General features: G+C 38.4%; 1 long non-coding RNA gene across 1 annotated transcript; it reads right to left on the bottom strand.

Annotated features, from left to right (window-relative positions):
- Positions 1-7,067: 7,067 nt before the first annotated feature.
- LOC135206495 (uncharacterized) lies at positions 7,068-16,211 on the bottom strand. The gene is made up of 4 exons (XR_010312762.1): positions 16,101-16,211; positions 14,140-14,249; positions 12,891-13,001; positions 7,068-8,616 (listed from the first exon to the last, which is right to left on the bottom strand). It is a non-coding gene; the product is annotated as an uncharacterized LOC135206495 (long non-coding RNA).
- Between the last annotated feature and the right edge of the window lie 496 nt (positions 16,212-16,707).

Genomic DNA, 16,707 nt, shown 5'->3' with positions numbered 1-16,707 from the left:
CATAAGCAATTCTTCGATGAGCTGCTTCTGCGTGTTCTTCATTTGTGAGATCTTCATCATTTAAAGTTGTCTCACATTGCGACCACATTTCATGGGAAACAAAGGCGCCCTTCGGCAACTGCCGCGCCTATTGTAGATACCAATATTATTAAATTCAAACCAATCTAGTATTGGTAACAGTTCTTGAGGCAAAATGTTTGCAAGTGCTTCTGTGTAAATGTCAAGGTGTTACAAATGCCGCTATCAACCAAAAGAAAATTTTCTTCTCCTATGTTATCAGGTTTGTACATTTTATGCAGTTGGAATTGCCAACTGCTGAAGATCAGTAGTTTTTGGTGGGGCTAAGCTAATATCATTCCTTCTTCGTCGAAATATTTTCTTCGTGCTGCTTAACGTTGGTAAAGATGCTTGGACTGACGAAGGCACATCATCTATATATTCGTTTATAGGAACACTAGGTACTCCCTGTGATTCTTCTGCTAGGTGTTTTAAATTTGCTTTCACTTTGACAACTTGTACACTGGCTCCAGAAGCAGAATGGGTAATTAATTACGTTCATTTATCTTCATTATCACAGCACTATTCTTGGTGTGGATCCGTCCATTACATTGCCTACTTTGTTCGCATCGCCAAAATTTGATGCTTGGATCACCCTTGGATGATTTATCAAAAACGTATATAAAGCCATAGTGTTGAAACTTCTCTTTTCCGCGTTTGCTAAGAATGTCTGATTCCATTTTGAAGACTTGAGGGAGACTGGAAAAAAAAATATTAGGTAAAGAAATAATTTGGATTTCTTTGTTTTTAAACACTATAAAAAAACGACCTATTCTGAAAAAAAAGTGTATTCATTGCATTTAACAACCAAACAACATAAATCAAAACAAGAAAACAAACGACCTATTTGCGGCGGCGAATAGTCCGCCGTGACGAATAGGCGGCGGCGAAGTGTCCTTGAAGGCGAACTGGTGGTGGCAAATTGTCGGCGGCGAATCGGCCGCGTCGAATGGTCCCATCCCTAATCCGGTTTTTATGCTATTTCCTTACTTTCTGCTACTTCCTTCACTTCTTTTTTTTACCAGCTTATCTTTCCTTCGAATATGTCCCAAAGTATTATCATCTCCCACTGCACTTTGCCTATGAATCTTTGCATTATATAGTAGTGATAGACCCAGAACCCTCATTATACTTTCGTCAGCGCTCTATATTTCTGTAGCACTGAGTTATATAAGGCTTATGAAAGCATTACAAGTCCTAGCCAGCCTCATAATACAGTATTTTTATAGCAATCACTTTCCAGTTCATCAATACAAAGCTCTTCTCGTCGGTACTCACCCCTCAAACCTCCCTTACAATACACGGTCTCCATGGCAACATGGTTTTCAAATCTCCTCCAAGACCCGAACTTGGTTGGTTGGTTATGAGTTAGCTGGCTTTGTGCTAGCACGGGCTCTTGCTCCTAGGGCAGCCCGTAAGCTACCTGAACTGGCCACAGTATAGTGTCCCACCTCCATGATGATATGTAATTTATTTTGGTCTTTGCCAGTCCCTTCCTCCTCGTATTTTTTTTTAATCCTGGGCATCTCTTGCGACACCATCTATGATAATGACTACATTTTCGATTTTACACCCCCATTTTACCCAACAGCAATCATTTGGCCACTTTCTTGATTGGGTCTTTCCTTGGCTTTCCCTTAAGTCACCATATGATTTGTTTTGTTTTAAACTGATTTTCATTTTCTCCTCGATTTTTTTTTCATTGAGTGTCTTGAGAGTGTTACTATTTCAGTACCTTTTCGAGATGTACAAGTTTCCTAAATTCTTCCAGATTGTTAGCATCTCATTCCATCCCTTCCTCCTCGTATTTTTTTTTAATCCTGGGCATCTCTTGCGACACCATCTATGATAATGACTACATTTTCGATTTTACACCCCCATTTTACCCAACAGCAATCATTTGGCCACTTTCTTGATTGGGTCTTTCCTTGGCTTTCCCTTAAGTCACCATATGATTTGTTTTGTTTTAAACTGATTTTCATTTTCTCCTCGATTTTTTTTTCATTGAGTGTCTTGAGAGTGTTACTATTTCAGTACCTTTTCGAGATGTACAAGTTTCCTAAATTCTTCCAGATTGTTAGCATCTCATTCCATCCCCTTTTACTTTGTAGGTTCTCTTTATCTTACTCCTTCCACACACTTCTTGTCCTAACCATTTATTGTCAGATTTTCCTATGTTCTGGTCAGCTTATCAGTGACTGGCTCACTTGCGCGTTATTCCTGATGGTCCAAGGGAATTTTTAACTTTTAGTTTTCTGGAAAAGAAAACTATTTTGCCTGCTTAGTATGACCGTCTGCCCTCATATCTTAAAAACTACTGAGGATAGAGGGCTGCAATTTGGTATGTTGCTTATATCTTAAAAACTACTGAGGCTAGAGGGCTGCAAATTGGTATGTTGATCATCCACCCCTAAATTGTCAATCATGGTAAATTGCACCCCTCTAGCCTCGGCAGTTTTGATTTTATTTTAGGTTCCAACAACATAGGCCACCACCGGACCATAGCTGAGTTTCATGAGCCACAGCTAAAAGGCCACCAATGGGCAGAAATTCGATTGGGTCGAAGAAGCTTCTGCGCATTATTTACTTGTTTAATATCTTTAATGGTATATTCTCTAAGGGTTCCTCCACCGTGCAGCACCCTCTACAATTAGTTTGTCTTCACTTTCTTCATTCAGACGATTTCCAAAACACGCCTAAAATATTCCACTGGGTTTCCCATCATTTTGTGTCCAGTTTCATCTTTCCTTGACATATCCTCTGCTGAATAGTTCTCTTTTCCTCCTGCTGTTTGTTGATCTGATTCAGTTCCTCCCATTTTGTTTGCCCTTGCCACCTGACTTTCGGTTTAGCCACCAATTTCTCTTTTCGTGTGATTTGAAGGCTGTCTTTTTCTCTCCTGTTGACTTTTACAATACAAAGCCCCTTAGTGGGTTGGTGCCGTCAGTCCACCTCACGCAGTGCACTATAGGCATTACTTAATAAGGTTCTTTCCAGCATCCCATTGGCTCCTACTGCAACACCACCTATTCTTTTGACTCTCCTCCTCCTCCTCCTCCTCCTCCTCCGTCCTCTCCTCCTCTACCTCCTCCTCCCTCCTCATCCTTCCTCCTCGTTCATGTTCTCTCGCCCATCTTACTTTCCTCAACCCACAAATTCCATTCTTCCAGTTATGTCCTTATAACCTTTCTATTCCTCTGTTACTTAACTCCTCTCTTCTCTCTGTTATGCCTTTGAAACTTTTCAGTTCCTGTCTGTTACGCCTTTCAGCCCTTTCTATTACTCTGTTACACCTTTCGAACCTTTCTATTCCTCGTTACGCCTTGCAAAACTTTTTGTTACTCTGTTATGACTTTCAAAACTTTGTTACTTTATGACTCTCGGTCCTTTCTGTTACACCTTTCAAACCTTTCTATTCCTCAATGTTACGCCTTTCAAACCTTTCTATTCATCCTATTACGCTCTTCAAACTTTTCTATTCCTTATTTTACACCCTTCAAACCTTTCTTATTCCGGCTGTTAAGCCTTTCAAACCTTTCTTTTCTTCCTGTTACTCCTTTCCAGCTTTTCTATTCATCTCCAGTTTCCATTCCAGCGCTGAATGACCTTGTAATGCCTCAATTCTATATGATCCATTGCATTGCATTACATTCAGCTGCATTCCACTGCATTTCCTTCCATTGCATTCCATTCTATTCCACTGCATTTCATTCCCTTCCACTGCCTTTCAGTCCATTCCATTCCACTGCATTTCATTCCATTCCATTCCCTTGTATTCCATTCCATAAGACTGCACTGCATTTCACGCATTTCATTCCACTCTATTCCATTAGACTGCACTGCATTATATTCCATTTCATGGTATTCCATTCTATTCCACTCCCTTGTATTCCATTCCACTGCATTCCATTTCATTAGACTGCATTGCACTGCATTCCATTTCATGGCATTCCATTCCTTTGCATTATATTTCATTCAGTTCCACTGTATTCCATTCCATTCCACTGCATTGAGTTGCATTCCATCCCATTGCATCCCCTTCTGCTTTGTAGGTTCTCATTGTCATACTCTTTCCACACACTTCTAAATTACCCATTTCTCAATCAGATTCTGGTCAGCTTATCAATGACTGGCACACTTGCGTTTTACTCCTGATGGTCCTATGGGAAGTGTTCACTTTTTATTCTCTTTCATGCTATATTCTCTATTGATCCCTCTCTCATAGAAAGGCAAGAAGAGGTTTGTTAGCCAGTGGCTATTTGAGCATCGAATGAAAGAGACTTTGATAACTTCGATACTCGTCTGTTGCTATAATAATTTAACCTTTTCACTTATAATTTCTGAGATCTTATGTTTCTGTAGGCTATGTCATTTTAAAGAGACCAGCCACCGGCTGCTATATTTCACACTTCTATCATTGAATAAAAGGCCATTTCGCAAAACAGCTATCGTGAGCATTCGTTTTTGCGATTTTGAGGAGAGAGTAACTATCAGATCAGCGATTTCTCATCATATTCAATAACAGCCATCACAGAAAAGTGTAGTTTTAAGTTCGCCATCCTCCTGTTTGTTGTCACCACTAACATTCCTTCTCTTGATTCTTGCTCATTCCAATTTGCTTTCCGAAATTAGTTGCTCCATTCTGCACAGTTTCTTTCGATCGAGGTTCTTTATAATGTATTTGAGACGAGAGACATATCGTCATCATTGGAAATAGCATTACTTCATCTGGTCACCTTTAAAAAATCATATTATCTGAGTTAGGTCTAGGAAAAGCACATCAAAATTCTAGTCCCACAACAAAGGAACAGGTATGATTTGAGTACATGAAATCATTCATTTTCATTTGTCGTTCTCATTCCTTTCACTAGATGAAGATTAGGCACTGCTCTGAAGGAAGGACGATAACAAGACAACAAAAATACTGAAAAGGAATCCGCCACATTTCTTCGCTAAGTCTTGGAACCTGAGTGTGTGTTTGAACTCGTAGTCAGTATAAAATGATGAGTTTGTAGGAATAAGGCAAGATGTATTGTTAAGTTAGACAGAATATTAAAGAAAGAATGTTCAAGAATGTTTGTACTAGTCTGTGTTAAGCATTTAGTGCGATATGAAGTGTGTGAGAAACGGAAGTAGGATACATGCTCGATACAATGCGGAGAAGTGTTGGTAAAGAGAAATTGAAAACATGTCTGAAGGGCTAAAGGACTAGAATTGGTTGAGTTTTAGACAATTTGGCAGTCAATGGTGTTAAGGGAGGAACTATAAGTAAGATATAAACCAAGATTAAATAGGCAGGTGTGGTTTCGAGATACTGAAATACAGACAGAACTTAGGTTTATCCTTCTAGTTTTTCGCTTTCCCTTAATGTTTTTCTGTTCAGTCAATATGGACCTAAAATATACACGCAATTTTACCGTAAAGTCTGGTCTTTACAGTGGCAGGAATTTTTGTTTGTTTGTTTATATTTTATTACAAAAATACAATTATACACCAATAAATTACATTTGAATAATTCTGTTATACAAAAATTATAAATATAAACTTAACTTTTTGTTTCAAAATAAATATAAATCAAAATCAAAACATAGTTTAAAACATCTTTGGTTACACACTTATGAATATTGCTTGTATATCTATATTTAATATACATCCTTTGTGCTTCTGATTTATTTTTTAAAAGAACAATTACATTTTGGCAGCTATTGTTGTGTTTATAACACATCCACAAACAATACAAATAGCCGGTGATCAACAAAATGGCAGTATTTTTATCAACAATTGATTTTGCTTCTATATCATAGAATAATAATTTCAAGAAACTATGATCATTTAGTTTACAGCATTTCTTAACAGAATTAAACCATTTCACAATATTTTTCTTTTCTCTACAGAAGTAAAAAATATGCATTTGATACTCGTTTTCACCATATTGGTCACATTTTGAGTCTTCTTTTAATTTCAACATATGGAGCCTTTGTTTTGTTGCCAGCGACTCATGAATATACCTAAACACAAATTCCCTTTCCTCTACTTTAATGAATGTGCTATTAACATTTCCCCAAATATTTTTCCATTTAAGTGTGGGATAGGAATTGAAAGTCTTTTGACTGGAGTATAAAGCCAACTACGATAGAATAGATCTTTTATTCCTGTCGAAGTAGTTATAGTACTAACAATCTACCTTGCGAAGTTGCATAGTCTGCCGCTAGTACTCTCTCTCTCTAAACAGTGTGATTATTAACGGTTTAACGTCCAAAAATGTATAATTATTAAATGTATTTGTAAATAATTCTTGCGCGAATACGTATGTCTAGTCAAGTGGACGAGTACAGATTGAGGGAGTCAAGATTTTTTGTTTAAAAGTTTTTTACACGCGAATTTCATGGGCTAAATTTGGGTGTGTTCGAGTAAATAAAAGTCCTGGGCTTTTTCTGTATAGTTTTAGTAAGTCTAAAATTCCTTATAATGTAGAGTAAATATACAGTTTGTTATTTTCATGGGTTAGCGAGCAGCTTCTCCATTTCAGTTTTAATCATATGTGTTTGTTTGTTTTTATGGTGTTTTGACGTTGCATGGAACCAGTGGTTATTCAGCAACGGGACCAACGGCTTTACGTGACTTCCGAACCACGTCGAGAGTGAATTTCTATCACCAGAAATACACATCTCTCACTCCTCGATGGAATGGCCGAGAATCGAACTCACGACCACCGAGGTGGACGCCAACACCATACCAACCACGCCACTGAGGCGCTTTTAATCATATGTTATCAAATAATTACCGTAATGAGCAAATGGAGTTTTTGTATAGATACATCAACTCGTTAGATGTCGTATTCTCAGGTATTACAATGGGCTAAAATCGATAAGATCAGTAATTATTACAATGGACTAAAATCGGTAAGATCAGTATTAGGCAAATCATGATCGAAATGAAATAGCTTACTTTTAATCCAGTCATTGAGGACTTTCTCTAAAAGGTGGTGAAGCTGCCATACTCTCTCTCTCTCTCTCTCTCTCTCTCTCTCTCTCTCTCTCTCTCTCTCTCCAGTATCTTCTATTGAAAATTAACCAAATCTTTATTGTTGATTTAGTATTAGCTCCAATAGCCGACTTAAACCGCGTAAAGTCTGATTAGTGTTATCTTAAGTTCCATTTAACTTGCAAGGCCTACGTGTAGTCAGTTTACCTTGCTGTAAGGAGTTTGGTATAATAATCAGTTCTTTAAATCACGAGGCATGTGTACGAAACCCTGTTAAATGTCTTTCATTACAGATGATGAATTACCAGTAATGAGGAACGTTCTCAAGTGATCGATGAGTGTATGTTTGTTTGTATGGTGTTTTGACGTTGCATGGAACCAGTGTCTTTGCGTGACTTCCGAACCACGTCGAGAGTGAACTTCTATCACCAGAAATACACATCTATCACACCTCAATGGATTACCAGAGAATCGTACTCTCAGCCACCGAGGTGGTACACAAACACCATAACGACTACGCCACCGACCGAGGAGTGTGTGTTTGTATGATGGTTTTACGTTGCATGGAAACAGTGGTTATTCAGCAGCGGGACCAACGGCTTTACGTGACTTCCGAACCAAGTCGAGAGTGAAACTCTATCACAAGAAATATATATATCTAACACTTCAATGAAATGCCCGAGAATCGAACTCGCGACCACCGAGGTGGCAGGTCAAGACCATCCGAGGATTGCATGGAAGAACGGTTGCAGATTATGATCCGAGGATTTTGTTTGTATGGAGTTTTTACATTGCATGGAACCAGTGGTTATTTAGCAACGGGACCAACGGCTTGACGTGGAGAGAGTGAACCTCTATCACCAGATACACATCTCTAACACTTCAATGGAATGACCGAGAATAGAGGTCGCTGAGGTCAAGACCATCCGAGGAGTGTATGGAAGAAAACGGACTCAAGAATGGGCGGAGAGACGTCGAGGAAACTCTACCGATCGTCCCATACTGTTCAAGAACCACCTAGTCATTTTGGCGGCAATAAGTACTGGCTCTAAAAAAAATAGTAGTATAAAAAGCTAGACTAATATAACAAATAAATATATAAAAAGCTAGACTAATATAACAAATAAATATATAAAAAGCTAGACTAATATAGCAAATGAGGGCCATAATAATGGTTAAGAGTAAAGAAGGTTGAAAAGTCACATTAATTCAGAATATTGTGTTTCTTGTTCTTTAATATTCCCTCTCACTATAGGAGGATGTAAATGGAAAAACGTACCGCCCCACAGCAAAAAAAAAAAAAATCATGTGAGGCGTCCAGAAAATTTTTTTACAACCCTGGATTACCGGCTTCTTAATTATTTACAGACACCCCGTTCTCCTCTTGCTCTTGAGTCTTTTCTTTTGCTTTACGATTTTGTCTTGTTCTCAGAGTCCCCGCTCTTGCTCTGCGAACTTCATTTTCTCGCTCTTGTTCTGCAATCTTCTCTCGCTCTACGAACTTCATTTTCTTGCTCTGCTCAGAGTCCTCAGTCCCCATCATGCTGAACAGTATAGGCTGCTGTTATCTCTCACCTGCAAAATAGAAAAGATCCTTATTTACTTTTTGCACAAAATTTTAAGCTGAAATTTGCATAACTAAACATTTGATTTGCAAATATACAAAATCTATAAGCAGTCATGTTTATCCATCGATATTTATTAAAATTTCGTAACAATGAAATGGCAGCAGTTGATTGTTTAACGGTTTCTATGACAAAAGCAAGTTTTTAACATAATGGCAAAAAATGCAAATGATTGTTATAACAATGACATTACGTATTAATTCAAAAAACCCTTTTGTTATAGCAGTGAACAATTGGCATGATGTAACTTTACAAAGAGTTAAGAAGTAATAATACTGATATGAAAAATCTAATTTTCTCTTGTAAATTCAGCCTCGATCTCTCCTCAGAAACGGTGCACCAAGAACAAAATCTAGATTTTATATGAAAGAAAAGAGCCCCGTAGGAAGGGAGTGCCGTCAGTGCACCTTATGCGGTGCGCTTTAGGCATTACTTAGGATCCTTCCCAGCGTCCCTACGGCCTTTAGCTGCAACCCCCCCGCCCCTCTCTCTCTCTCGATTGGTTCTACGAGGAGAGAGAGAGAGAGAGGGTGAGTTATTTATCCTATCCTTTAAAATAAGCCATTCTCAAATTTTCTTTACAATGTCATTTAATAATTTGAGAAAATCAAGTCTTACACAATGACAACATAAGGAATTTATATCAAAACTAAATCTTCATATTTTGATTGAATAGCATTCAAAGTTTAAGCTACACACAAATCTCACGAAAATGACTTCACTTACACGTACTGACAAGCACAGAATACCTCCTGCAGTAAGAAGGGGTGTTACAAGTTCGTCAGTAGTGCTAAGCTATAAGAAACTAAACCCCATCTCAAAAGATACCGAAATTAACAAGAGCTAAATATCATTAGCAGATTTTTCTTGAGAGAGCTTCCATACCTAGGTGCAAGTACATTAAATTAAAAGGCTCATGAAAAATAAACAAGTCCATATAATTCGTAGACAATAAGTACTCGGTGGCCATACTATAAACAGTACAACCGGAAATCTGGAACAATCAGGGGAGTGAAGCTCAACTACCACCATTAACCACCAAGAACGATCACCCCAGGTGCGAGTTAACGACGACCAAAGCAGGACGGTCGTCTAGCAATGTGAAATTCCCCAGTAAAAAAATCTTAAAATTCTAAAAGTTACTAAAAGAGCTCCTGGGAGCGAGAAAAGCACTAAGTGTGAGTATAGCCCAAAAAGAGCTACTGAACCCAGGTCCCAAAAGGGGGTTCCTTGCTAAACAATGACCATCAATTGTCGAGAGTTGCACAGAATAGACCAAGCATTGGCGGTCTGTGCCAACTAAAGACTTGGGTTTCAAGTGAAGGCTGCTAACGCTTTTGCCTTATGAAAATACCTGGAATAAGTTACTCAAATTTGCAAGAGTAACTTATCAGTCTGGTGAAAGATGCGGCTTCATTAAACTAGAGGCTTGACTAGCTTCATTAAAACCAGATGGGGTGGAGAGCAGTCGTATTAACTCGGTTTAATATATAGAGCGATTTCATACATGCTGGACAACCGTGACACAGAATAGAGTACCTTACAAATATGCAGACAGAAAAGAGGATGCAGAAAAACTTTCGGTAAGCAACTATAAAGTTAACCCTCCTACCCAGCACTTGCATGTTAAGATCTTTGTCTAGTCAGTGGGCTGATTCATGACCCGTCTGGAAAATTGTATTCAATATTCAATGCATCGCAAATTGATATTTGTAAAAGAAAACTACGGCCAGGCAAATATTTTATTTCATCATTCTTGCGAAGTGGATGAGAGAGAGAAGGCGTATCTCCAAGCAGTGTCCAATGAATGCCCAATTTATATTATACTTAATTCACAGCTAACAGCAGGAAATTAAAGTACTGAAATTGGTCAAATTTAAGATAAAAAGGTATTTCCGCAACTTATGATATTCAAGGCCGTTTTTACAGTTACACGCTCATCAGTAACAGCTAGTTATTACGATATACACCTCTTGTGGACAAGAATCCACTTTATTGCGCAATCTACACATAAAAATTTTTAACCTGGCATCAAATCTTCACTAAGAGAAGAGAGAGAGAGAGTGCAATGTCAACTCCGAAAGTTGAACAAAATTAGGGGTGTATGAAAAAGAGGGGTTGTGACTCCCTTAAAAACGGCCCTCGAATTTCGGATATTGACTAAAACCTTCCTGGGGAGAGTCCATGGTAAAAATTTGGAATATCAAATTTCATAATCGACTTGAGATGATCATTATAGCGCTCATTAGCCACAAGACGGACAGAAATCAACAAATGAGTTTTCCGAGTTATTGATACCAGCAGATAGCCCGTTCTTTGTTCCATATTGTGGTAAAAACTTCCTATTTGTATTTGTAATACTAACCGATAAAGGGCATGACATGTTACTATTATACTATAAGAGTATATAGAGAATTTAAAACTTCAAATGGTTTCCCCTGAAAAAAAAGCAATTTTTGAGTTGTCACTCTTCTGGCAAATTCTTCTGGCAAATGAGCGATACGACAATGGGAGGAGGAGGAGGAAATAAGGGAAGAAAGGCCTAGCAAGGAGGAGACAATAAGGGAATATTGGCATAGGAAGGAGGTGGTAATAAGGGAAGAATGGTAAAAGGAGGCGGCAGTAAGGTAAAGGAGGGAGAGGGCAATTAGGGAAGAATGGCATAGGATGGAGGAGACAATAAGGGAAGAATGGCAAAGTGAGGAAGCAATGAAGAAAGAATAACAAGGTAAAACGGCCGTCAATTAGCAGACACCAGGAAACTGGAGTCTCACAAGTGAGTAAACTCTTAGCACAAACATAATCATCATTTTCTCATTATTACTATTTTAATATATGAGAGGAAGGGAAGCAGGAACTAAGCAAAACTATTCCCTGCAAATCGGTTGCACCAAATTTCACCTTTGGACTATTTTCACCATTCACCAAGTGGAAGTAATTACCTCGTCACCAAGTGGAGGCAATTACCTCGTCGAGAGAGAGAGAGAGAGAGAGAGAGATGAGAGAGAGAGAGAGAGAGAGAGAGAGAGAGAGAGAGAGAGAGACCCAAACCCCTTGTTGCCGTTCAATAATTACGTCTACACTATTTTTTTGTAATTTTTGACCCCCCTCCCAGCCTCGTCTCGCCTCATAACGCATGTACAAACTACCCCCAACCATAGAAAATTATGTAACAAAGTAGACTATATAGACTGTACCTAAGTTTCCAAGAGGAATAATTTAATTTGTTATATTTTTAAAGTCATATTTATGCATAACGTCGAGAAGTCGGAGCTCATAAAAGGGGGGAGTTTGTGATACTATTCTCCAGGTCATGTAATACATATAGAAAATGTTGAAGTAAAAACAAGGATTGAGTTTGTGATATTTTTTAAAACACGTGCAAAAAAAATAAAATGCCTTATTCTCAATATTATTATAAAATAGAAGTGTCGCAGAATCCTTACTATCCCTTTTATCCTTCAACATTTACATTTTTTCAAAAGAAAAAATAGGGAAAAATCTGAAATTCAAAAGAAAAAAAATCTGAAATTGTTAACTTATGGCTGCACCCGCCCCATCCCCCAATCCCCGAGTTCCACTCATAACACTCACCATAACCAACCACCCCATGGCGTTACGTAATTTTTGAACGGCCTTCCTGTTGCTACTACAAACAGTGTTCTGAGAGAGAGAGAGAGAGAGAGAGACCAAAGCCGTTTTCTGTTCATAAAGCCGTTTTCTGTTGATACCAAAAACCGTTTTCTGCGAGAGAAACCAAAGCCGTTTTCTGTTGACACCAAGAGAGAGAGAGAGACCCGAAGCGGATTTTTGTTGATACCGAAACACTTTCTGTGAGAGCGAGTTACAAGGAGTCACAAGGATTAGGATGTCTCAAAGATATAATTACTAGTCCATACGGAGAGTCATCATGTGCTCACTTACCTCTAGGAGCAAGTTTTAGTATTCCTTCATTGTGTCCTAATGATTTTGTCTAGCTTCCTTATTCCCGATCAGAAGTGAAATCCACTAAGCTTGAACTGTCACAGGAATGGCTGTTCAAAGGTACCGCACGGCGCCGTGTATAATAAGACCGTTTTGAGAGAGAGAGAGAGAGAGAGAGAGAGAGAGAGAGAGAGAGAGAGAGAGAACGTCATATATACAAAACTGGATTAATCGAGTATCGAACACAAAAGCCAATAAAATAATGGGAAAACAAATACGAATGATCACAGGGACACTTACGTTATTTTGACAGCCTTCTCAAGAGCGCACTCAGTCCCTTCCATTGGTCCTGTCCACTGGTTAAGTCAGAAGGGAGGACAGGTCTTCATACGAGAGCTGCACAGCATTACCCTACAAATGAAATCCTTAGGAAATTAAAAATTATAACAACCCATTCAGCAAACAAACCCCAATAATTATGCTAAACAGTAAACGCACACATCTCTTGTATTCAGAACTATACGTAAAATCTAAATTAAATGACAGATTCCGTTAAGATAAAGAGTATGAAGAACAATAATATATATATACTCGTATATATATATATACTCGTGTATATATATATAATATATATATATATATATATATATATATATATATATATATGTACTTGTACTTTTTACTAGTCTTAGTTTAAAATTTAAAAAAATCTACAGATTCACTTTTGTGTCAATCAGACAACAAAAAATGTATTTGGGGCTAAAATTAACTTAAAAGTTCAAATCTGCCCTGTTCTGTTCAACAACGGAAAACTTGCAGCAGGTAAAAAGGTCAAGGAAAATGCTGTAGGGAAAAGTCACAAGAGAAAGGTCACAGAAAAAAAAAAGTTACATTAATATTAAGTAGATAGTGACCCCGAAAGGTTTTAACCCGGTATGTAGTTATCCACCTTTGCGGCGTGTTTAGTACAAGCCCATTGGGGATTAAAATAAAACCGTATACAAAAGTAACTGTGACTTTCCCGTGACTTTTCTTCCCCGCCAACTTCACTCTAATCATTTTAGGCCAGAAATCGCGATATAGTATTCTGAATACTTTAGACTATTAATACCCTATCTTTCAGAATCTGAAAAAGCTGCTTCAGTTCAGCTGTCACTGACTAGAGCGATTTCTCCAAGTATCATGTCCTTCACTTACGATTATTTTAATACATGGGTCCTGTTTTGACGTTACACACAAAATGGAAAAATGACCAGGGAGAGCTTTTGGAATGAAGAACAACAGTGAAATTTATGATCAGAATATGACTCGCCTTATTCCCGATCAGAAGTGAAATCCACTAAACTTTAACTGTCATTTGAATGGATGTTCAAAGGTACCCCACGGTGCCAACGTGTATGATAAGACCGCTTTGAGAGAGAGAGAGAGAGAGAGAGAGAGAGAGAGACGAAACGTCATATATACGAAACTGGATTATTCCAGCAGCGAACACACAAGCAAATAAAAGAATAGTGGGAATGCAAATACGAATGATAACAGGGACACTTACGTTATTCTGAAAGCCTTCTCGATAGCAGAGTTATTCCCTTCCATTGGTCTTGTCCAATGGTTAGCCAGAAGGGAGGACAGGTCTTCATACGAGAGCTGCATGGCATTACCCTACAAATAAAAAAATCCTTATTAGGAAATTAAAACATTATAGCCCACTCAGCAAACACAAACCACATCAATTATGCTAAAAATATCCAATGACAGATTTCATAAGGTGAATGGATAGAAGTAGTTGTGTAGCCACTTTTATTCTAGTCTTTGTTTTCGTTGAAAATTTACTCTGATTCGCCCTTTGTGTGAAACGGACGGGGACACACACACAACAGTAGGAGACGGGCAAGCGTACACATGGCAACGCTATAACTCACTAAGCAGCAAATGAAATAAATAAATAAGCTCCTTATCTAAATTAAAAGAAGGAACCGAGCATGGAGAAGAGGACTAGCGGGTAATTCTCAACACTCACTGAATATTATTCTCTCTATCTTTTAGGGGATGAGAGCAATGCGATTACAAAAGACGATGCAATGATTATAAGTCCCGGGTTGTGTATTACCGACTGTAACCAAGTACGGACACCTTCCCTGAAAAAAGTGGGAAGCCAGATCTCTCAAACTAACCATAGAATCATCTTGAAAATAATCTCATTATATTTCCCACGCCCAATTTCCAATATTTGGTAGATCTATATGACTATTCCGCGGCGGCCTAGACTATGGCAGTTAAGGATTTTCTATGCAGTTTTACCTCCTGAACAAGAATTCTAAGTAATATTTATTCGGACGACTGTAATTAATCCCCAGGGGCTCGTACTAAACACAGCGAAATACATTTGACGCCCCAATTCCTGGTGGCTTTCGTATTCGCGGGGACAAACGATGCGGAAGGCTTATATAGAAATACCAGAAATTTGTATGATGAACTGCCTAACCTAAACTAACTTTGGGGCATGGAGAAAAAGAGACGGGGCTGGTGAAATGCTAGTACTATACATCTCGAGAATTTGCTCCCGTGAAAGGAGAGAAAGGTAATTCTAAGGAATAACTCCGCAAGGACTGCAAGGAACGTAACCGCGAATACGACATCCACTAGGGATTAGGGCATCCAATGTATTTCGCCGTGTTTAGTACTGGCCCCTGGGGGTTAATTACAGTCGACCGACCAAAAATAACGGTAAATTCTTAATAAGCAACCCGAATACTATAGGAAACTGTAATTTCCAAAGAAATACACGACGCGGGGTTATTAGTTAGATTTACCATTAAGGCAAAAGCTTGTGATCCTCAGACACCAAAGGCCATATAAAGTTAAGACTAAAATTATGAGTGAAGAACTTGCTAAGCAAGGGAAGTATTGGACTAAAAAATCGAAATTTGTCACTTTAACCAGGCCCTGCAAATCACGGACTGAATATTTTACAGAAATGATGAACGATTAGCTTTTCATTTCAAATTTCTGTCTCACGATTGAAAAATATGCCGCCAAGAGGGATTTTTTAACATATTTCCTCCTTGACTTGATGACATTTAACCGGCTGGGGCCACTTTGAGCCCTATGAGAAGACCGCTTCTCGACAATCACTCCATGGAACACTAGTACCTATTACTGCTGGTAATACTAATAATCTACATTACTATTCCGCGGCGGCCTAGACTATGGCAGTTGCGGGTTTTATATGCAGTTTTACCTCCTGAACAAGAATTTTAAATAATATTTATTCGGACGACTGTCATTAACCCCCAGGGGCTCGTACTAAACACGGCGAAATACATTTGACGTCCCAATTCCTGGTGGCTTTGGTATTCGCGGGGACGAACGATGCGGAATGCTTCTATAGAAATACCTTACTGCTCAAACAATTTTAAATGCCTTTGCTAATTAACCTTCGGCCGGTTAAATACTACCAGATATAAGCCAAAATTGGGGAAAAATGCTACCATAAAAAGGGTGGGTACTTACGGGGTATTGCGAAAACGAGGATTGCAAATGGACAGCTTAAAAATCCTGTCGTTCCTCGTAGATGGCTGACCAAGAACTGTTCAAGAGTCAAGACCAAAGACAATAAACGAAAGATGGGAAACTGACTATTTATACCCAAAGACAATACACGAAAGATGGGAAGCTCAAGCCACAGCCGCATCGGCCGCATACAATTTAGTACCTGGCATAAAATGAAGATGGCGGTAGCATTTCACCTGCCTACATCGTCTGTTTGTTTACTTTTTCACACAGCGGGCATTCAATTTCAATCATGAGTGGGCGTAGCCATCATCACCCGTGTGTGGTTTGCAATAGGACGAAAATGATTTTCCCCATCTGATTTTTCATGATTTTCCTCAGAATAAAGAAAGGTAATAAAATCATTACATCTGTTACAAAGTACATGATGACTTTTAGAGAAAATGAAGAAATAAAATAGACCAAAGTAAAATTGAATGTCGGTGCAGTGTTATTCCGAAATAAATATTGGAAAATATTTATAATACGGTGGACGCCTCTAAGCGGAAAGAAAATATATTTACATGTGATTTTCGACTAGAAAAAAATATTTGCCATTTGAAACCCC

The sequence above is a fragment of the Macrobrachium nipponense genome, chromosome 31 (assembly GCF_015104395.2).
Source record: "Macrobrachium nipponense isolate FS-2020 chromosome 31, ASM1510439v2, whole genome shotgun sequence".
In the NCBI taxonomy this organism is placed as follows: domain Eukaryota; kingdom Metazoa; phylum Arthropoda; class Malacostraca; order Decapoda; family Palaemonidae; genus Macrobrachium; species Macrobrachium nipponense.
Note: the sequence above shows the minus strand (reverse complement) of the source record. Positions and strands in the feature narration are given on the sequence as shown.